This window comes from Pongo pygmaeus, chromosome 15, assembly GCF_028885625.2.
Source record: "Pongo pygmaeus isolate AG05252 chromosome 15, NHGRI_mPonPyg2-v2.0_pri, whole genome shotgun sequence".
Lineage (NCBI taxonomy): Eukaryota > Metazoa > Chordata > Mammalia > Primates > Hominidae > Pongo > Pongo pygmaeus.
In genome coordinates this window covers 34,161,766-34,184,774 of record NC_072388.2, presented here as the reverse complement: position 1 = coordinate 34,184,774, position 23,009 = coordinate 34,161,766, and the positions used below count along the sequence as shown (strand labels likewise).

At 39.7% G+C, this 23,009-nt stretch overlaps 1 protein-coding gene across 4 annotated transcripts in view; it reads right to left on the bottom strand.

Annotated features, from left to right (window-relative positions):
* Positions 1-23,009, bottom strand: part of BRMS1L (BRMS1 like transcriptional repressor) — a 45,743-nt gene that overhangs the window by 13,721 nt on the left and 9,013 nt on the right. The gene's annotated exons all lie outside the window — the stretch shown is intronic.

Genomic DNA, 23,009 nt, shown 5'->3' with positions numbered 1-23,009 from the left:
CTCCATCTGAAAGAGGGAGCAAGAAGATAAGGGACACGAGGGATAGAGGGGTTGCTTCCAGGAGGGAACCCTTCAGAAGAAAATGAGGCTGATGGATTATCTGATGCGTTTGATCGCAGAGAAAACAGCATTAGGACTTCAGTGTCTCAAAGAAGCAAATATGAGGGGTTTTTCTAGGTCATTCTAGAAGTCATCAGAAGACACTGTTTACACCTAACTTTAAAACGAGAAGCAGTTTTGACCTTTATTGGACAGGAGTTTAAATCTTCATATAGTTGAAAACTTATGAGAGGTCCAGTGCTTTTTTTTTTTTTTTTTTTTTACTTTTCTTGAGTCCATTAAGTAACATGCTTTTTATTTTGTGGAATACTCAGGCTTCATGAAAAATCAATACAACTGTACATGTTTAGCTTAATTAAAAGAAAAACAGCATTAGGAGGACTTCATAGATCTGCTAAGGTCTGTGGGAAGAATTGATAAACAGAGAAAACTAACAAACAATAAATGAAGCAATTATTAATTCCAAAGTTTAAAAAAATACACAAGAAAAATTTTAAACATAATGTAACTCTTGACTCAGTAAACAATATTTATAATTTAAAACAAAAATTGTAACACAACAGTATTAGAAGAATGAAACAGAAAAATCCTCAGCTTCTATAATAGGAAACCAACAGATAATGTCTATAACTGCTTTATTTAGAAATATGAGGGCCAGGCGCAGTGGCTCACACTTGTAATTCCAGCACTTTGGGAGGCCAAAGCAGGAGGATCGCTTGAGGCCAGGGGTTCAAAACCAGCTGGGCAATATAACAAGACCCCCATCTGTATAAAAAAAAATTTTTTTTTTTAAGAAAGGAATATGAGGGTAAATTCCAGAAGCAACTGATACACAAGTTAGAAATATAATTACCACTGGGATATAGAATTTAAAAATAGGACAGAAGACTGCTGTTTTTCATTATAAATTATAAGGCTATACCTTCAAAAATATATACACACATTACCTGCTAACAACAAATATATATATATATACACACACACACATATACACATATATACACACACACACATATACATATACATATATATATATATATATATTTTTTTTTTTTTTTTTTTTTTTTTTTTGAGATGGAGTCTTGCTCTGTCGCCCAGGCTGGAGTGCAGTGGCATGATCTCATCTCACTGCAACCTCCGTCTCCCAGGTTCAAGCAATTCTCCTGCCTCAGCCTCCCAAGTAGCTGGGATTACAGGCGGGTGTGACCACGCCCAGCTAACTTTTCTATTTTTAGTAGAGACGGGGTTTCATCATATTGGCCAGGCTGGTTTCGAACTCCTGACCTCAAGTGATCTGCCAGCCTTGGCCTCCCAAAGTGCTGGGATTACAGGCATAAGCCACCGTGCCCGGCCACAACAAATTTTTTAAAAGAGAAAATAAGTTAGGATACAAAATAGTAGATTCAAAATCATAATAGCTAGTTTTTTAAAAAATAAGCCAGGCTGAGGCGGTAGGATCACTTGAGGCCAGGAGTTTGAGACCAGCCTGGGCAACCTAGCAAACCCTTTATCTACTAAATATACAAAAAATTAGCCAGTGTGGTGGCAGACGCCTGCTGTAATCCCAGCTACTCAGAAGGTTGAGGCACAAGAATAGCTTAAGCCTGGGAGGCAGAGTTTGCAGTGAGCTAAGATCGCACCACTACACTCCAGCCTGGGCGACAGAACAAGACTCTGTCTCAAAAACAAAACCCAAAAAAAAAAATGTACATACTTATTAACAGTGATTACCTCTGGTTGGAAGATTATAGTTGATTTTATCTTTCTTTAGACTTATTTCTCAATAGACATTTACTAATGTCATAATCAGAAAAAAATTAAGTGAATAAACAACCAAAAGATCAGAACCCTGAATAGTTTTCAGCAATTTTCTCAAGAACCTGAATCCTAACATGAACACTGAAGGCTTCTGAGACCTTGCTACCACCTGCTGTCAGATCTTAATAGTCATATCTCAAGCCCTGTGGTGAGGCTTAACTGAGATAACCTAAATAAAGCATCTCCACCTGTCTTAGTGTCTGGCACACTGTCATATTCTATACATGTGATTTCCTTCCTTAATTTGATACAAACCATCTGCTGCCTCTTGCCCCTGTGGTTTTGGGGATACTTTCTGTATGCATGCCTGTGTGAACATGTCCAGTCTCCGGTCCTGCCCCTCCTCTCTATCTGCTGCTAAACAAACTTTTATTCTGACAACTGGCAGGGTGTCTTCCTTCTTTCCACTTCCCTTGCCTCGCAGAATTATTTCCATATGAGTCTAACGTAAGAACAAAAGAATAAGCAGATAAAAAGCCCTGAATAATGACATTCAGATTAAATGGTAAACTGCATGAATGAGTAGAAAGATCAAAGGATTTCAGTCCTGGTTCTGCTGCTCATTAATTGTGTGACCCTGAGCAAATTACTCAACTTCTATTAGCCTCAGTTAACCTACTCATAAAATCAAGATAATTCCTATTCCATAATGTTGTTGAAAGGATTAAAATGACAGAGTAAATATAAAATATATAGCATTTTAAAGATAGGTTACCTTTCACCCTGCTTCATTTCCTCTATCTAGAATGTCTTTGAACTACTGGTATCTTCGGATTAATTATATAATAGATGATTTAAAATAGATTAACATGTTAAACAGAAAAATGTCAGATTAACATGTTAAACATAAAAATGTCAGGCCACAACTAAACTATTAATAGAAGAAATTTTGGTTAATATTTAGTATCTCTATGGCTTTCAAAGCTGAAAAATGATAGAAGAGAAGAAGACCAACGTGTTTAAATAAAAATACTACTTGTTGACTTCTGCTTCTTACAATACAGTGGACTAGATACCCAACACACCTAGATAGATTTCTTGGATAAAATACCACAAACATCCTTTTAAAGATATTCTTAAACTCTTAAGAAAATAAAGTTGTGGCTTGACACATGGCTCACACCTGTAATCCTAATGCTTTAGGAGGCTGAGGTGGGAGAATTGCTGAAGAACAGGAGTTCAAGACCAGCCTGGGCAACATAGCAAGACCCCCATCCCTACAAAAAAATAAGAAAATAAGGGATATCCCCAAGGAGCCAAATCAACAAGGAGCTAGAAACCAGCATGTTAACCTGATGAAGCTGTGGCTTCCTTAAAGGAATCTGCTGGTATCAATAACCTAGAGGCATGCTTTTCAGCGCTATCTGGGAAACAGAGAAAGGTCCTGGGTCTAAGCAGAGTAGGGAACTGGAACTGGGATCTCTGCACAAAGCCCTGAAGGACTACAATGTAAAAGTAAACCAAAAAGATCCACCTGAGGTAAATATGTCTGTCTCTGCCTAGGCAGTAAGAGGGGGGAAAAGTTTTTCCTGAAAGTATGTCCTCTCAAGCATGACCTCCATGTACTTGAAATTCAAACACAGCACCTTCAGAAATTCAAACCCGCACCTTCCAAGAAATCCCAAGCACAAAATTAGTCATTGGCTGGTGGCACACCATGATGTCTAGCTGAAACAATCCAGCAGAAATAAAAGCAGAGACTGAGGAGCTACATCCTCTGACCAGTGCTCACAGAATTCCTACCAATAAAGTCTGCCTTAGGTCAGAATCATAACATAGGAAATAAGCTGTGAGATATGGAAGAAGTAAAAAACAGTAGACTTAGACAGCAAAGAACTTCAGATAATAATTTACTGAACAAAGAGATAATGGAGTTCTGGAAGAAGGAAGTAGAGAAAATGGAACAGAGACAATATCAGAAAATATAATGGCTGAGAAATTTCCAGAACTGAAGGAAAATATGAGTTCAGAAAGCCCAACAAACCCAAGTCAGGAGAGAGAAAAATAATCTATATGGGGACACACAGCAGAAAAACCGAAGATCAACCAAGAGCTTAAATGCGGCCAGTAAGAAGGAAACCCAGCTTATCGACAAATGACTGCAGACTTGCTCTTAAGCACAGACTGTGGAAAGTAAGATCCTAAAAACTTTAAGAGAAAATAACTGTCATCCTAGAATCTTATATTCCCCTAAACTTCCCTTCAAGAATTATTCCAAATAAAGCTATTTTCCGATGAATAAAAACTGAGTTTACCACTAACAGACTCTTAGTGAAGGGATGCCTAGGATGTTCTTTAAGGGAAGCAAAAAGGAGCCTGCATGGAAGGGTTGTAACTCAAAAACAGTGAGCAAGAAACCAATAAAATACGGATAAACCTAAAAAGAACTAACTATATGAGACCAAAATAATGTCTCATTTGAGGGTAAAAAGCAAGATGTAACTAAAATACTGAACAACTATAACTTGTATTATAATTTGGGAGGGAATAACTGGAGTTAGAGGGTTGTAAGGTCCTTTATAGTAAGAAGGTGGGCAGAGTTAATAATTTTTAGATTCTATTAATGTAGATAAGCATGCTGAAAATTTAAGGCAATTATTAAAATAATAGAAATGGAAGGTATGGGGGTAATCACTAACAGAAATAGAGGATATAACTTTATGACATAATTTTTAAAACTTGATAAATTAGCCCCTCCAAAAAAGTTATGAGGGAATTAAAAAGGACAAATCAGAACCAATGGAAAACTCAAAATACGTTAGCATTAAATATCAAAATATGGGTTGGGCACAGTGGCTCATGCCTATAATCCCAGCACTTTGGGAGGCTGAGGCAGGAGGATCGCTTGAGCCCAGGAGCTCAAGACCCAGCCTGGGCAACATAGCGAGACTGTGCCTGTACAAAAAGACTTTTTTTTTCTTAATTAGCCAGATGTGGTGGTTTGCACCTGTAGTCACAGCTACTTGGGAGGCTGGGGCAAGAGGATTGCTTGAGCTCAGGAGTTTCAGGCTGCAGTGAGCCACGATCACACCACTGCACTCCAACTGAGCGACAATGAGACCCTGTCTCAAAAAATCATCATCATCATCATCATCATCATTAGCATCATCATCAAAGTAATCACTATAATCATTATAAATGTAATTGGACTAAATTTATCAGTTAAAAAGTAGAAGTAGTTAAAATGGATTTTTAAAAAATCATCAAGATATATGCTATTTAAAAAGTGATAACATAAAATATAAGGCCAGAAAAAAAGGTTTTAAAAAAATGAAAAAAAATTATATCAGACAAATGCCATGCCAAATAAAACTAAGGTGGCCATTTTAATTATCAGACAAAAGAGACTTTTTAAATCCCTTTTTAATGTTTTTCTGTCTCTGAAACATGGACAGAAGAGCATTAAAAAAAGGATAAATATTACATTTTTTAGAAGGATATAAAAATTCTAAAATGTGTGAGTATGATAAGTCTCTCTCTCTCTCTATATATATATACATAGATAGATACAAATATAAAGCAAAGACTGATAAAAATACAAGGAGATATTAGAAATTTTTTTTTTTTTTTGAGACGGAGCCTCGCTCTTTCCCTCAGGCCAGACTGCAGTGGGACTATCTCAGCTCACTGCAAGCTCCACCTCCTGGGTTCACGCCATTTGCCTCAGCCTCCTGAGTAGCTGGGATTACAGGCGCCTGCTACCGCGCCCGGCTAATTTTTTGTATTTTTAGTAGAGACGGGGTTTCACCATGTTAGCCAAGATGGTCTTGATCTCCTGACCTCATGACCTGCCCACCTCGGCCTCCCAAAGTGCTGGGATTACAGGCGTGAGCCACCGCGCCCGGCCAATATTAGAAATTTAAGAAAACAATCCCATTTACAACCACAACAATAAAACAATTAGGAATAAACAATTAGAAATAAAACAATTCGGAATAAATTTAACCTAAGAGCTGAAAGACTTGTATACTGAAAACGACAAACATCAATAAAAGAAATTAAAGAAGACACAAATGGAAATACATCAGAGTTCGTGGATTGGAAGACTTATATTGTTACAATGTCAATACTACTCAAAGTGATTTATGGATTCAACACAACCCCTATCAAAATACCACTGGAGCTATGCAGGGTGGCACATGCCTGTAATTCCAACTATTATACTTAGAAGACTGACTTGGGAGGATCACTTGAGTCCACGAGTTTAAGGCTACAGTGGGTATGATCATGATACTGCATTCCAGCCTAAGTGACAGAACAAGACATTGTCTCATCAAAACATAATACCAGTGGGTTTTTCTTTTTTCTGGTTCATGTTCTGTCATGACAGTGGCATTTTTTACAGAAATAGAAAAAACAATCCTAAAATTCATAATGGAACCACAAAGGACTCCATATAGCCAAAATAATGTTGAGCAAGACAAAGCTGGAACCATTACATTACTTCATTTCAAAATATATTACAAAGCTACAATAATCAAAACAGTACAGTACTGTCATACAGACCAATGGAACAGAAGAGGGAGCCCTGAAATAAACCCATCCAGGTACAGTCAAGTGATCTTCAACAAGGGTGCCAAGAATACACAATGGGAAAAAAATAGTCTTTTCAAAAGATGGTGTTGGAATGCTACAATGAACAAGGGAGTGCACATATCTCTTTGCGCTACTGGTTTCGTTTTCTTCAGATGTATGCCTGGAAGAGTGGTTGCTGGCTCATATGGTGGTTCTACTTTTAGTTTTCTGAGGCACCTCCATACTGTTTTCCAAAATGGCTGCACCAATTGACATTCCCACCAATAGTACACAGGGGTTTCCATTCCTCCACATCCTTTCCAACACTTATTTCTCTCAATTCATTATATTTTCTACGAAAAATACTTGTATGCTTAAAAGTTAAAACCACAGGCCAAGGAATTCTTAAAAGATATCTTAATCCTCCTCCTGTCTTCTTGCCCTTCCTCTCTCTCTCCTGTAGGTCTCCTGTAGGTTTTTTCACTAGCTTTTTGTACTTCTTTTCACAAAAATAAGCAAGCAATATAGACAAGCATTTATATTTCTATCCCTCTTTTTTAAAGAGTAGCATAGTATCTACACCTCTTTTTTTTTTTTTTGGCATGCTTTTTTGTTTAGACATCTGGAAATCACTTCATGTCAATTCATAGAGATCTTCCTCATTCCTTTTTACATCCTCATGGTACTCCATTGCAGGAATGAAGCAGAGTTTATTCAACCTTTCTCCTGTAGACTGACACCTGTGCAGTTTCACCATAACCAAAGGACCAAATAATAACTTGTAATGAAACAAATCCACCAGATGGTAATGGGAAGTACAGGACATTATCCATAAGCTATTCTTGCCAAATATATTAAATCTGAGTCTAATCATGAGGAAGCAAAAGACTAATCAGACTGTGAAACCTCCAAGATAATCTTCCTGGACTTTTCAACAATGTCAAGACCAGGAAAGGCAAAGCAATAAATAAGACGGAGGTAAGAAGTGAAGGAAACAAAAGATACAAGAAACCAAATTCTGTGCTTGATCCTTGGGTGGGTCCAGGATTAGTTGAAAAATAAAACTGAACAAAACAAAACTAAATGACGTTTTGGGGGACAACTTTTGTAAGAACTGTATATTAAATAAGATTATTAAATCAATGTTAAAATCCAAAAATAAAATGATGGTGGAAAAATTGGATATCCACATGCAAAAGAATGAAACTGAACCCTCATTGTACAACACAAACAAAAATAAAATCAAAGCAGATTAAAGACTTAAACGTAAGAGCTGAATGTAAAAGCTGAAATATAAAACTGAAACTGTAAAGCTCCTTGATTAAAACGTAGAAGATAAGCTTCATGACACTGGTCTTGGCACTGCTTTCTTTGAAATGACACAAAAAGCACGTCAACAAAAGCAAAAATAGACAAGTGAGACTACCAAAACTAAAAAGCTTCTGCACAGCAAAGAAAACAACAGAGTGAAAAGGCAACCTACTGAAGGCCAGGCACAGTGGCTCACGCCTGTAATTCTAGCAGTTTGGGAGGCTGAGGTGGGTGGATCACCTGAGGTCAGGAGTTCCAGACCAGCCTGAACAACATGGAGAAATGCCATGTCTACTAAAAATACAAAATTAGCCAGACATGGTGGTGCATGCCTGTAATCCCAGCTACTCGGGAGGCTGAGGCAGGGGAATCGCTTGAACCCAGGAGGCAGAGGTTGGAGTGAGCCGAGATCACACCATTGCACTCCAGCCTGGGCAACAAGAGCGAAACTCCGTCTCAAAAAAAAAAAAAAGGAAAGGCAACCTACTAAATGGGAGAATATATTTGCAAACCATATATCTGATAAGGCAGTAATATGCAAAATATATAAGAAATTCTTCGGCCGGGCACAGTGGCTCACGCCTGTAATCTCAGAACTTTGGGAGGCCGAGGCGGGTGGATCACTTGAGATCAGGAGCTCAAGACCAGCCTGGCCAACATAGTGAAATCCCGCCTCTACTAGAAATACAAAAAAAATTAGCCAGGCCTGGTGGCACATGCCTGTAGCCCCAGCTACTGGGGAGGCTGGGGCACGAGAATCGCTTGATCCCGGGAGACAGAAGTTGCAGTGAGCCGAGATCACACCACTGCACTCCAGCCTGGGTGACAGAACAAGACTCTGTGTCAACAAAAAAAAAAAAGAAAGAAAGAAAGAAAATATTCAACTCCGTAGCAAAAGCCCAAATGATCAGATTTTAAAATGGGCAAAAGACTTGAATAGACATTCCCCCAAAAACATACAATGGACAACAGGTATATGAAAAGATGCTCAGTATCATTAATCATCAGGGAAATGCAAATCAAAACAACAATGATTTATCACCCCACACCCGTTAGAATGGCCATTATCAAAAAGACAGGCAACAAGCTGGGTGCAGTGGTTCATGCCTGTAATTTCCACATTTTGAGAGACCAAGCTGGGAGGATCACTTGAGGCCAGGAGTTTGAGACCAGCCTGGGCAACAGAGCATGACCCCAACTCCACAAAAATAAAATAAAATAAAACAAAACTAGCCAGGTATGGTGGCACATGCCTATAGTCCTACCTACTTGGGAGGCTGAGGTGAGAGAGCTGCTTGAGCCTGGGAGTTTGAGGCTGCAGTAAGCTATGATCGTGTCACTGCCCTCCAGCCTAGGCAACAGAACAAGACTGTCTCAAAAACAAACAAACAAAAAGACAAAAGATAACAAGTGTTGGTAGCAGGAATGTGGAGAAAAAGGAGCCCTTGTTCACTCTTGGGAACTTAAACTAGTACAGCCATTATGGAAAACAGTACAGACGTTTCAAAAATTTAAAAATATAACTACAGGCCAGGGTACAGTGGCTCATGCCTGTAATCCCAGCACTTTGGGAGGCCGAGGTGGGAGGATCACTTGAGCCCAGGAGTTGAGACCAGCCTGGGCAACACAGTGAGACTCTGTCTCTATAAAAAATTTAAAAAGAAAAAGAAAAAAAAATACAATTTCCAGCAATTGCACTTCTAGGTATATATCCAAAGGAAATGAAATCAGTATGTCAAAGATATCTGCACTCCCATGTTCACTACAGCATTATTCACCTCCAAGATATGGAAGTTCATCCATTGATGAAATGTTAAGTGTCCATCAATGGATGAATGGATAAAGAAAACTGATATATATACACACAACAGAATGCTATTCAGCCTTAAAGCAGAAGGAAATCCTGTCACTTGTGACAACATGAATGAGCGTAGAGGACATTACTAAAGTTAAATAAGTCAGGCATAGAAAGATAAATATGATCTCATTTACATGTAGGATGTAAAAAAAATCAAACTCATAGAAGAGTAGAATGCTGGTTACCAAGAAACGTGGGAGTGGGCAGTGGGGCAGGGTATGGGAAATGTTCACCAAAGGGTACAAAATTTCAGTTAGACAGGGGGAATAAGTTCTAGAGATCTATTGTACAGGATATTATGACAGGTAATAATAACGTCTTGTAGCCAGATGCAGTGGTGCACACCTGTAGTCCCAGCTACTTGGAAGGCTGAGGCAATGGGCTCACTTAAGGGCAAGAGTTCAAGGCCAGCCTGAGCAACACAGAAAGACTCCCATCTCTAAAAATAAAAAAACTAATAATAATAATAATGTATTGTATACTGGAAACTTGCTAAAAGAGTAGGTTCTAAATGTTCTCATCACAAAACAAATGGTATGTGAGGTGATGGATATGTTAATTAACTTGACTTAATCATTCCACAACATATACATATATCAAAACATCATGCTATACACCTTAAGTATATACAATTTTAACATTTGTCAATTTAAAATTAATTGCTTTTTTAAAAAGAAAACAGTCTGGAGCATCCTGAAAAAAATATCATATGATCCAGCAATCCCACTTCTGGGTATTAAACCTCAAGAATTGAAATCGGGATCTCAAAGAAATATTTGTACTCCCACATTCATTGCAGCACTATTTATAACAGCAAAGATGTGGAAACAACCTAAATACCCACAGACAGATGAATGGGGTAAAGAAAATGTAGTCAATACATACAACAGAATATTATTCAGCCTTAGAATAGAAGGAAATCCTATCATTATCAGCAGCATATTGACATCACGCTAAGTGAAATAAGCCAGTCATGGAGGAAAACAGTGGATGATACCACTTGTTTGAGGTATATAAACTAGTCAGACACACAGAAGCAGAGAATACAATGGTGGTTGCCAGGTGTGGCGGAGGGGGAAATGGGGAGTTGCTATTCAACAGGTATAAAGTCTCAGTATGCCAGATGATTAAGTTCTAGAGATCTGCCATACAACATTGTGCCTATAGCTAACTGTATGGCACCTCACATTAGTACCTTTGGCCTCCAAATCTCAAATGGTGAATGACTTTACTATTTTGAAGAGAATGATACGTTGGACTTTTTAAGAAATAAAGAAGAAAACTCAGCCTGGGCAACAAAGTGAGACTCTATCTCTACAAAATATTTTTAAAAATTAGCTGGGCACAGTGGCACACACCTATAGTCCCAGGTACTTGGGAGACTGAGGTGCAGGATCATTTGAGCTCCAGAGTTCGTGGCTTCAATGAGCTAGGTCATGCCACTGCACTCAAGCCTGGGTGACAGAGACCCTGTTTCTAGAAAAAGAAAGAAGAAAAAGAAAACTGAAAAAAAAATACGAAGAGATGGGCAGGTGCAGTGGCTTAGGCCTGTAATTTGAGGACTTTGGGAGGCCAAGGTGGCAGATCGCTTGAGCCCAGGAGTTCGAGACCAGCCAGAGCAACATGGCAAAACCCCATCTCTACAAAAAAAAAATATAAAAAGTAGCCAGGCTGGTGACACATGGCTGCAGTCCCAGCTACTGCAGATGCTGAGGTGGGAGGATCGCTTGAACTCAGGAGACAGATGTTGCAGTGAGCTGTGATCACGCCACTGCACTCCAGCCTAGGCAACAAAGGGAGACCCTGCATTTTTTTTGTTATTTTGTTTTTTTAAAAAAAACAGCAATATAAACAAATCCACCATCACAGAAATTCTGACATGTTTCCCTCAGTAAGGGAAAGATAAAGTAGACCAAAAAATGAGTTTAAAAAAGGAGTCCGTATTTATATAAATTAATTAATTGAATGTGTTATGAGGAACAACGTATTTGCATAGTTTCAAAGTCCTTCTCCTCAAAATATTTATCACAATGGGAAAAAAGTAAGTTTACCTGGGGAAACCTGGAAGACATCACTTAAATCAAGTGATCAAAGTGGATATCACCAATAATGGTACATATCAAAACTGTGTACTGCTTGACAGAATTCAATGAGAACACAGCATCACTGCTGGGATTTTTCTGCCAGTTGCAAAACCTGATTCTAATCATGAAGAAATAGCAGACCAACTCAAAACTGAGGAACATTCTACAAAATAACTGGCCTGAAATTTTCAAAAATGTAAAGATCATGAAAGTTTAGAAAAGACTAAAGAATTGTTTCACACTGAAGGAGACTAAAAAGACATGAAAACTAAATGCAATGACAATGACAACATGTGGTCTGATTTTTTTTTCTTTTTTTTTTTTTTTAAGACAGGATCTCACTCTGTCACCAAGGCTAGGGTGTGGTGGCACGATCATGGCTCACTGCAGCCTCAACATCCTGGGCTCAAGCAATCCTCTGCCTCAGCCTCCCGAGTAGCTGGGACTACAGGTGTGTGCCACCACGCCCAGTTTTATTGTTTTGGTTTTGTTTTGTTTTGACAGGGTCTTGCTTTGTTACCTAGGCTAGTCTCAAACTCCTGAGCTCAAGCAGTCCTCCCACCTCAGGCTCCCAAAGCGCTGGGACTACAGGCATGAGCCACTGCACCCAACCCATTTCCTGACTTTGATGACTATACTTTGGTTATGTAAAAGAATGTTCCTCATTTGTTTCTAATATACATTAAAGGACTCAGGGGTAATAGTGCATCATGCTGTAAACTCACTCTCAAATAATTCACCAAAATGAGTTCTATCTACTTTCTTCCAACTTATTGAGTATCACACTATTAAAAATCCATATCATAGCCAGGTGCAGTGGCATAGTCCCAGCTACTCGGGAGGTTGAGATGGGAGGACTGCTTGAGGCCAGGAATTCAAGGCTGCAGTGCATTATGATCACGCTGGTGAACAGCCACTGCACTCCAGCCTGGGCAACACAGTAAGACCCCCCAACTCTAAAAAATGTGTGTGTGTGTATGTGTATATCACAAAGACAAGATGTACAAAACACTCACGGAACTACTGCACTCTTAAATATATACTTCTATGGAAGAGAAAAATACAGAATATTCTTAACTCAGTTTATGAATCTTGTAATCAAATAAAAGACAGTACAAGAATTGACAATTAAATCTCACTTGCAAACACAGAAGAAAAAGAATCATTCCTGGAATCCAAGAATAGTTTAACATTAGGAAATCCATTAACAACCTAAGTCACCACAGCAACAGATCATGAGAATAAAACCACGACTAATTCAATAGATGCAGACAAAGCATTTAAAATTTAACTATTGGTAAAAATCCTGAGAAAAAAAGAAGAGGAAATTTCCTTAACTTGACAAAGAGCATTTACCAAAACTCAAAAGAAAATATCATACTTGTTGGAAAAATGTTAGAAGCATTCCCTTAAGAGCAAGAATATAACAACGATGTTTGCTTTCACTGCTTCTATTCCATGTTGTATTGGAGGTCCTATCAGTGCCATTAAAACAAGTAAAACAAATAAGAGGAAGATGAGAATAAAAGAAACAAACTGCTATTATTCACAAATGACATTATTATCTACATGGAAAATAAGAAAATCTGCATGCAAATTATTAGAATTAAGAACAGAGGTCCACCCTGGGCAATATGTGAGATCCCATCTCTACAAAAAAAAATTTTTAATTAGCCGGGTGTGGTGGCATATGCCTATAGTCCTAACTACTTAGGAGCCCGAGGTGGGAGGATCATTTAAGCAGAGGAGTTCAAGGTTGCAGTGAGCTGTAATCAATCAGGCCACTGCACTCCAGCCTGGGCAATACAGTGAGACCATGTCTTTAAAGTTAAAAAAAAAAAAATTAATTAAAAAAGAGAGGTATGTAAGGTGGCTGGATATGATATCAATATACAAAATTATTTTTGATATAGCAGCAAAAAATAAAAAGTAATTTTTCTAGGGATGGGGTCTTGCTATGTTGCCCAGGCTGGTCTTGAACTCTTGGACTCAGCAATCTTCCCACCTCAGCAACTCAAGCAGCTAGAACTACAGGCGTGCATCACCACATGAAAGTAATTTTTTGGTGGTGGCTGGCAAGATGGCCGAATAGGAACAGCTCAGGTCGGCAGCTCCCAGCAAGATCAACGCAGAAGGCGGGTAACTTCTGCATTTCCAACTAGGGTACCCGGTTCATCTCATTGAGACTGGTTAAACAGTGGGTACAGCCCACGGAGGGCAAGCCAAAGCAGGGTAGGGCATCACCTCACCTGGGAAGCATAAGGTGTTGGGGAACTCCCTCCCCTAGCCAAGGGGAGCCATGAGGGACCTTGCCGTGAGGAATGGTGCATTCTGCCCCAGATACTACGCTTTTCCCATGGTCTTCACAACTCACAGACCAGGAGATTCCCTCGGGTTCCTACATCACCAGGACCCTGGGTTTCAAGCACAAAACTGAGCAGCCTTTTGGGCAGACACCAGGCTAGCTATAGGAGCTTTTTTTCATAACCCAGTGGCACCTGGAACACCAGTGAGAAAGAACCATTTACTTCCCCGGAAAAGAGGCTGAAACCATGGAGCCAAGTGGTCTTGCTCAGCAGATGCCACCCCCATGAAGCCCAGCAAGCTACGATCCAATGGCTTGAAATTCTCACTGCCAGCACAGCAGTCTGAAGTTGACCTGGGACACTTGAGCTTGGTGAGGGGAGGGGCGTCCGCCATTACTGAGACTTGAGTAAGCAGTTTTCCCCTCACAGTGTAAACAAAGCCACCAGGAAGTTGCAACTGGGTGGAGCCCACAGCAGTGCCACAAAGCCATTGTAGCCAGACTGCCTCTCTAGATTCCTCCTCTCTGGGCAGGGCATCTCTGAAAGAAAGGCAGGGGCTTATAGATAAAACTCCCATCTTCCTAGGACAGAGCACCTGGGGGAAGGCGTGGCTATGGGCGCAGCTTCAGCAAACATAAACATTCCTGCCTGCCAGCTCTAAAGAGAGCAGCGGATCTTCTCCCAGAACAGCGCTCAAGCTCTGCTAAGGGACAGACTGCCTCCTCAAGTGGGTCCCTGACCCCTGTGCCTCCAGACTGGGAGACATCTCCCAGCCAGGGTGGACAGACATCTCATACAGGAGAGCTCCAGCTGGCAGCTGGCGGGTGCCCCTCTGGGACGAAGCTTCCAGGGGAAGGAACAGGCAGCAATCTTTGCTGTTTTGCAGCCTCCACTGGTGATACCCAGGCAAACAGGGTCTAGAGTGGACCTCCAGCAAACTCCAGCAGACTGCAGCAAAGGGGCCTGACTGTTAACAAGGAAAACTAACGAACAGAAGGGAATAGCATCAACATCAACAAAAAGGACCTCCACAGAGAAACCCCATCCAAAGGTCACCAACATCAAAGACCAAAGGTAGATAAACCCATGAAGATGAGGAAAAATCGGTGCAAAAAGGCTGAAAATTCCAAAAACCAGAACACCTCTTCTCCTCCAAAGGATCACAACTCCTCACCAGCAAGGGAACAAAACTGGATGGAGAATGAGCTTGACAAATTGGCAGAAGTAGGCTTCAGTAGGTGGGTAATAACTAACTCGTCCAAGCTAAAGGAGCATGTTCTAACTCAATGCAAGGAAGTTAAGAACCTCGATAAAAGGCTACAGGAACTGCTAACTGGAATAACTAGTTAAGAGAAGAACATAAATGTCCTGATGGAGCTGAAAAACACAGCATGAGAACTTCATGAAGCATCCACAAGTATCAATAGCTGAATTGATAAAGAGGAGAAAGGATATCAGAGATTGAAGATCAACTTAATGAAATAAAGCATGAAGACAAGATTAGAGAAAAAAAAATTAAGAGCAATGAACAAACCCTCGAAGAAATATGGGACTATGTGAAAAGACCAAACCTACGTTTGACTGGCATACCTGAAACTGACAGGGAGAATGGAACCAAGCTGTAAAAAACTCTTCAGGATATTATCCAGGAGCACTTCCCCAACCTGGCAAGATAGGCCAAAATTCAAATTCAGGAAATACAGAGAACATCACAAAGATACTCCTCAAGAAGAGCAACCTCAAGACACATAATCATCAGATTCACCAATGTTGAAATGAAGGAAAAAATGTTAAGGGCAGCCAGAGAGAAAGGTCGGATTACCCACAAAGGGAAGCCCATCAGACTAACAGCGGATCTCTCTGCAGAAATCCTACAAGCCAGAATAGAGTGGAGGCCAATATTCGACATTCTTAAAGAAAAGAATTTTCAACCCAGAATTTCATACCCAGCCAAACTAAGCTTCATAAGCAAAGGAGAAATAAAATCCTTTACAGACAAGCAAATGCTGAGAGATTTGGTCACCACCAGGCCTGCCTTACAAGAGCTCCTGAAGGAAGCACTAAATATGAAAAGGAAAAACTGGTACCAGCCACTGCAAAAACATACCAAATTGTAAAGACCATCGACGCTATGAAGAAACTGCATCAACTAACAGGCAAAATAACCAGATAACATCATAATGACAGGATCAAATTCACACATAACAATATTAACCTTAAATGTAAATGGGCTAAATGCCCCAATTAAAAGACACAGACCGGCAAATTGGATAGTCAAGACCCATCAGCGTGCTGTATTCAGGAGATGCATCTCACGTACAAAGAAACACATAAGCTCAAAATAAAGGGATGGAGGAATATTTACCAAGCAAATGGAAAGCAAAAAAAAAAAGCAGGGATTGCAATCCTAGTCTCTGATAAAACAGACTTTAAACCAACAAAGATCAAAAAAGACAAAGAAGAGCATTACATAATGGTAAAGGGATCAATGCAACAAGAGGAACTAACTATCCTAAATATATATGCACCCAATACAGGAGCATGCAGATTCATAAAGGAAGCTCTTAGAGACGTACAAAGAGACTCCCACACAATAATAGTGAGAGACTTTAACATCCCACTGTCAATATTAGACAGATCAATGAGACAGAAAATTAACAAGGATATTCAGGACTTGAACTCAGCTCTGGACCAAAGAGACCTAATAGACATCTACAGAATTCTCCACCCCAAATCAACAGGATATATGTTCTTCTCAGCACCACATCATACTTATTATAAAATTGGCCACATAGGCCGGGCACGGTGGCTTACGCCTGTAATCCCAGCAGTTTGGGAGGCCGAGGTGGGCAGATCACAAGGTCAGGAGATCGAGACCATCCTGGCTAACACGGTGAAACCCCGTCTCTACTAAAAATACAAAAGATTAGCCGGCATGGTGGCAGGCGCCTGTAGTCCCAGCTACTGGGGGCTGAGGCAGGAGAATGGCGTGAACCCAGGAGGCGGAGCTTGCAGTGAGCCGAGATCGCGCCTGGGGGACAGAGCAAGACTCCATCTCAAAAAAAAATAAAATAAAATAACATAAAATAAATAATAATAATAATAATAAAATTGACCACATAATTGTAAGTAAAACACTCCTCAGCAAATGCCAAAGAATGGAAATCATAACAGTCTCTCAGACCACAGTGCAACTAAATTGGAACTCAGGATTAAGAAACTCACTCAAAACTGCACAACTACATGGAAACTGTACAACCGGCTCCTGAATGACTACTAGGTAAATCACGAAATTAAGGCAGAAATAAATAAGTTATTTGAAACCAATGAGAACAAAGACACAACATACCAGAATCTCTGGGACACAGCTAAAGCAGTGTTTAGAGGGAAAATTATAGCACTAAATGCCCACAGGAGAAAACAGGTAAGAGCTAAAATCGACACCCTAACATCACAATTAAAAGAACTAGAGAAGCAAGAGCAAACAAATTCAAAAACTAGCAGAAGACAAGAAATAACAAAGATCGGAGCAGAACTGAAGGAGATAGAGACTCAAAAAACCCTTCAAAAAAATCAATGAATCCAGGAGCTGGTTTTAGATAGACCACTAGCAAGACTAATAAAGACGAAAAGAGAGAAGGATCAAATAGAACCAATAAAAAATAATAAAGGGGATATCGCCACTGATCCCACAGAAATACAAACTACCATCAGAGAATACTATAAACATCTCTATGCAAATAAACTAGAAAATCTAGAAGAAATGGATAAATTCTGGAACACAAACACCTTCCCAACACTAAATCAAGAAGTCGAATCCCTGAATAGACCAATAACAAGTTCTGAAATTGAAGCACTAATTAATAGCCTACCAACCAAAAAAAGCCCAGGACCAGATGGATTCATAGCCGAATTCTACCAGAGGTACAAAGAGGAGCTGGTAGCATTCCTTCTGAAACTATTCCAAACAATAGAAAAAGAGGGAATCCTCCCTAACTCATTTTATGAGGCCAGTATCATCCTGATACCAAAACTTGGCAGACACAACAAAAAAAGAAAATTTCAGGGCAATAACCCTGATAAACATCGATATGAAAATCCTCAATAAAATACTGGCAAACTGAATCCAGCAGCACATCAAAAAGCTTATCTACCATAATCAACTAGGCTTCATACCTGGGAAGCAAGGCTGGTTCAACATACGCAAATCAATAAACGTAATCCATCACATAAACAGGACCAATGACAAAAACCACATGATTATCTCAATAGATGCAGAAAATGCCTTCGATAAAATTCAACACGACTTCATGTTAAAAACTCTCAGTGAACTAGGTATTGATGGAACGTATCTCAAAACAATAAGAGCTATTTATGACAAACCCACAGCAAATATCATACTGAATGGGCAAAAGCTGGAAGCATTCCCTTTGAAAACCGGCACAAGACAAGGATATCCTCTCTCACCACTCGTATTCGACATAGTATTGGAAGTTCTTGCCAGGGCAATCTGGCAAGAGAAAGAAATAAAGTGTATTCAAATAGGAAGAGAGGAAGTCAAATTGTCTGTTTGCAGATGACACGATTGTATATTTAGATAACCCCATCGTCTCAGCCCAAAATCTCCTTAAGCTGATAAGCAACTTCAGGAAAGTCTCAGGATACAAAATCAATGTGCAAAAATCACAAGCATTCCTATACACCATTCACAGACAAACAGAGAGCCAAATCATGAGTGAACTCCCATTCACAATTGCTACAAAGAGAATAAAATACCTAGGAATCTAACTTCTAAGGGATGTGAAGGACCTCTTAAAGGAGAACTACAAACCACTGCTCAAGGAAATAAGAGAGGACACAAACAAATGGAAAAACATTCCATGTTCATGGACAGGAAGAATCAGTATCGTGAAAATGGCCATTGTGTCCAAAGTAATTTATAGATTCAATGCTATTCCGATCAAGCTACCATTGACTTTCTTCAAAGAGTTAGAAAAAAATACTTTAAATTTCATATGGAACCAAAAAAGAGCCCATATAGCCAAGACAATTCTAAGCAAAAAGAACAAAGCTGGAAGCATCATGCTACCTGACTTCAAACTATATTACAAGCCTACAGTAACCAGAACAGCATGGTACTGGTACCAAAACAGATATATAGGCCAATGGAACAGAATAGAGGCCTCAGAAATAATGCCACACATCTACAACCATCTGATCTTCGACAAACCTGACAAAAACAAGCAATGGGGGAAGGATTCCCTATTTAATAAACGGTGTTGGGAAAACTGGCTAGCCATATGCAGAAAACTGAAACTGGACCCCTTCCTTATACCTTATACAAAAATTAATTAAGATGGATTAAAGACTTAAATATTACACCTAAAACCATAAAAACCCTAGAAGAAAACCTAGGAAATACCATTCAGGACATAGGCATGGGCAAAGACTTCATGATGAAAACACCAAAAGCAATGGCAACAAAAGCTAAAATTGACAAATGGGATCTAATTAAACTAAAGAGCTTCTGCACAGCAAAAGAAACTATCATCAGAGTGAACAGGCAACCTACAGAATGGGAGAAAATTTTTGCAATCTATCCATCTGACAAAGGGCTAATATCCAGAATCTACAATGAACTCAAACAAATTTACAAGAAAAAAACAACCCCATCAAAAAGTGGGCAAAGGATATGAACAGACACTTCTCAAAAGAAGACATTTATGCAGCAAACAAACATATGAAAAAAAGCTCATCATCACTGGTCATTAGAGACATGCAAATCAAAACCACAATGAGATACCATCTCACGCCAGTTAGAATGGTGATCATTAAAAAGTCAGGAAACAACAGATGCTGGAGAGGATGTGGAGAAACAGGAAAGCTTTTACACTGTTGGTAGGAGTATAAATTAGTTCAAACATTGTAGAAGACAGTATGGCAATTCCTCAAGCATCTAGAACTAGAAATACCACTTGACCCAGGAATCCTAATACTGGGTATACACCCAAAGGATTATAAATCATTCTACTATAAAGACACATGCACATGTATGTCTACTGCGGCACTGTTCACAATAACAAAGACTTGGAACCAACCCAAATGCCCATCAATGAAAGACTGGATAAAGAAAATGTGGCACATATACACCATGGAATACCATGCAGCCATAGAAAAGGATGAGTTCATGTCCTTTGCAGGGACATGGATGAAGCTGGAAACCATCATACTCAGCAAACTAACACAGAAACAGAAAACCAAACACCGCATGTTCTCACTCATAAGTGGGAGTTGAACAATGAGAACACATGGACACAGGGAGGGGAACATCACACACCGAGGCCTATTGGAGGGTGGAGGGCTAGGGGAGGAATAACATTAGAAGAAATACCTAATGTAGATGATGGGTTGATGGATGCAGCAAACCACCATGGCACATGTATACCTATGTAACAAACCTGCACGTTCTGCACATGTATCCTAGAACTTGAAGTATAATTGTTTTAAAAAGTAATTTTTTTTAATTAAAATTGGGGCCAGACATGGTGGCTCAAGCCTGTAATCCCAGCATTTTAGGCCAAGGCAAGCAGATCACCTGAAGTCAGGAGTTCGAGAGCAGCTTGGCCAACATGGTGAAACCTCGTCTCTACTAAAAATACAAAAAAAAAATTACCCAGGCATGGTGGCACATGCCTAGTCCCAGCTGCTTGGGAGGCTGAGGCAGGAGAATCACTTGAACTCAGGAGGCAGAGGATGCAGTGAGCCAGGATCACACCACTGCACTCCAGCCTGGACAACTGAGTAAGAACTTGTCTCAAAAAAAAAAAAAAAGAAGAAGAAAAACAGCAAAGTAAGAGTATCAAGTCACAGAGTTATCAAGACTTACTAGACTAAAAGCAATAGAAAAAGATACTGTGGTACTGGTGCAGAAATAGCCAGACAGAACAAATGAAACATATGGAACAAATGAAAAAGGTTATTAACAGACCAGCTCATATATGGGCATTTGATATAAAAAAGAGAGAAAATTGCTGAGTCGTGGGGAAACAAGGGTGTATGTAATAAATAGTGTTGACATTACCTATCCATATACACAAAAAAATAAAATTAGAACCATACTTTTTCTTTTTTTTTTTTTGAGCCGGAGTTTTGCTCTTGTTGCCCAGGCTGGAGTGCAATGGCACAATCTCAGCTCACTGCAACCCCTCCCTCCTGGGTTCAAGCGATTCCCTTGTCTCAGACTCCCAAGTACCTGGGATTACAGGCGCATGCCACCAAGCCCAGCTAATTTTTGTATTTTTAGTAGAAACAGGGTTTCATCATATTGGTCAGGCTGGTCTTGAACTCCCGACAGAGAGCCAAATCATGAGTGAACTCCCATTTACAATTGCTACAAAGAGATTAAAATACCTAGGAATACAACTTACAAGGGATATGAAGGACCTCTTCAAGGAGAACTACAAACCACTGCTCAAGGAAATAAGAGAGGACACAAACAAATGGAAAAACATTCCATGCTCATGGATAGGAAGAATCGATATCGTGAAAATGGCCATCAGGTGATCTGCCCACCTCGGCCTCCTAAAGTGCTGGGATTACAGGCATGAGCCACCACACCCGGCCTAGAACCATACTTTATACCATACACAAAAACTAATTAAAGGTAGTTTTGCAATCTAAATATTGAAAGCAAAATTTCAACTTTTAAAGGAAAATACATCTTTTTACCTCAAAATAGGAAGACACAAAAAGCACATCCTTGGCTCACACCTGTAATCTCAACACTTCGGGAGGCCAATGCAGGAGGACTGCTTGAGCCCAGGAGTCTGAGACCAGCCTGGGCAACATAGTGGAACCCCTTCTCTACAAAAAATTTTAAAAATTAGCTGGGTGTGATGGCATGCATCTGTAGTCCCAGCTACTCAGGAGGCTGAGGCAGGAGGATGGCTTGAGACCAGGGGAGTAGAGGCTGCAGTGAGCCATGATCATGCCACTGCACTCCAGCCTGGGTGACAGAGTGACACCCTGTCTCAAAACAAAAGAAAACAAAACACATCCCATAAATAAAAAGATAATAAATTCAACAACATTAAAATGTAAAATTTCTTTGCAGCAAGTCATCAGAAAGAGTGAAAACATCGTACCACCTGGGCAAAAAGATTTGCAAAGCATACAACCAGCAAAGCATTTATAGCCAGAATATATAAAGAACTTATATAGTCAATGAGGAAAAGACTAAAAGCCAACACAAAGGCAAGAAATACAAATAGGCACTTCTTAGGAAAAAATATCCAAGCAGCTAGTAAACACCAAAAAGATAATCAATCTCAGTTGTAATTATGAAAATGAAACAATGAGCTCTATCATTTTTATACCTAACTACTCTTAGTTTACGGCACATTAAAGTGACAGAAGAATCGTTATAGAACTTGTCCTCTTATTTCTACCTGTATATCTATAATCTTGTCTAGATTTGATAAAAAGTTATCAGCAAAATGGGCACTATGGGGTTTTTTTGTTTGTTGTTGTTGTAGTTGTTATTTCTTAGACAGGGTGACACTCTGTTACCCAGGCTGCAGAGCAGTGGCACAATCACAGCTCACTGCAGCCTCAACCTCCCAAGGTCAAGCAATCCCCTCACCTCAGCCTCCTGAGTAGCTAGGACTACAGCCACCTGCCACCATGCCCAGCTAATTTTTCTATTTTTTGTAGAGGTGGGGGTCTCACTATGTTGCCCAGACTGGTCTTGACTTTCTGAGCTCAAGCAATCCTCTCGCCTCAGCCTCCTAAACTCTTGGGATTACAGGTGTGAGCCACCATGCCTGGTGGGCACTATGTTTTTTAAATGCTATAAATATTTTAACCCATTTATGCCTAGTATTCCATTACTGGAATGTTAAGCTTGTGGGAGTTATTTATATCCTACTGCTCAAGGTCATCACCAAGATCTGATTTTTCACACACACAAAAAAACTGCAACCTTCAGCATAAATGGGTTAAATGCAAAATAAACAGAACATACAGAAAAATATACCTATTTTTTCCCCATAAATAGAG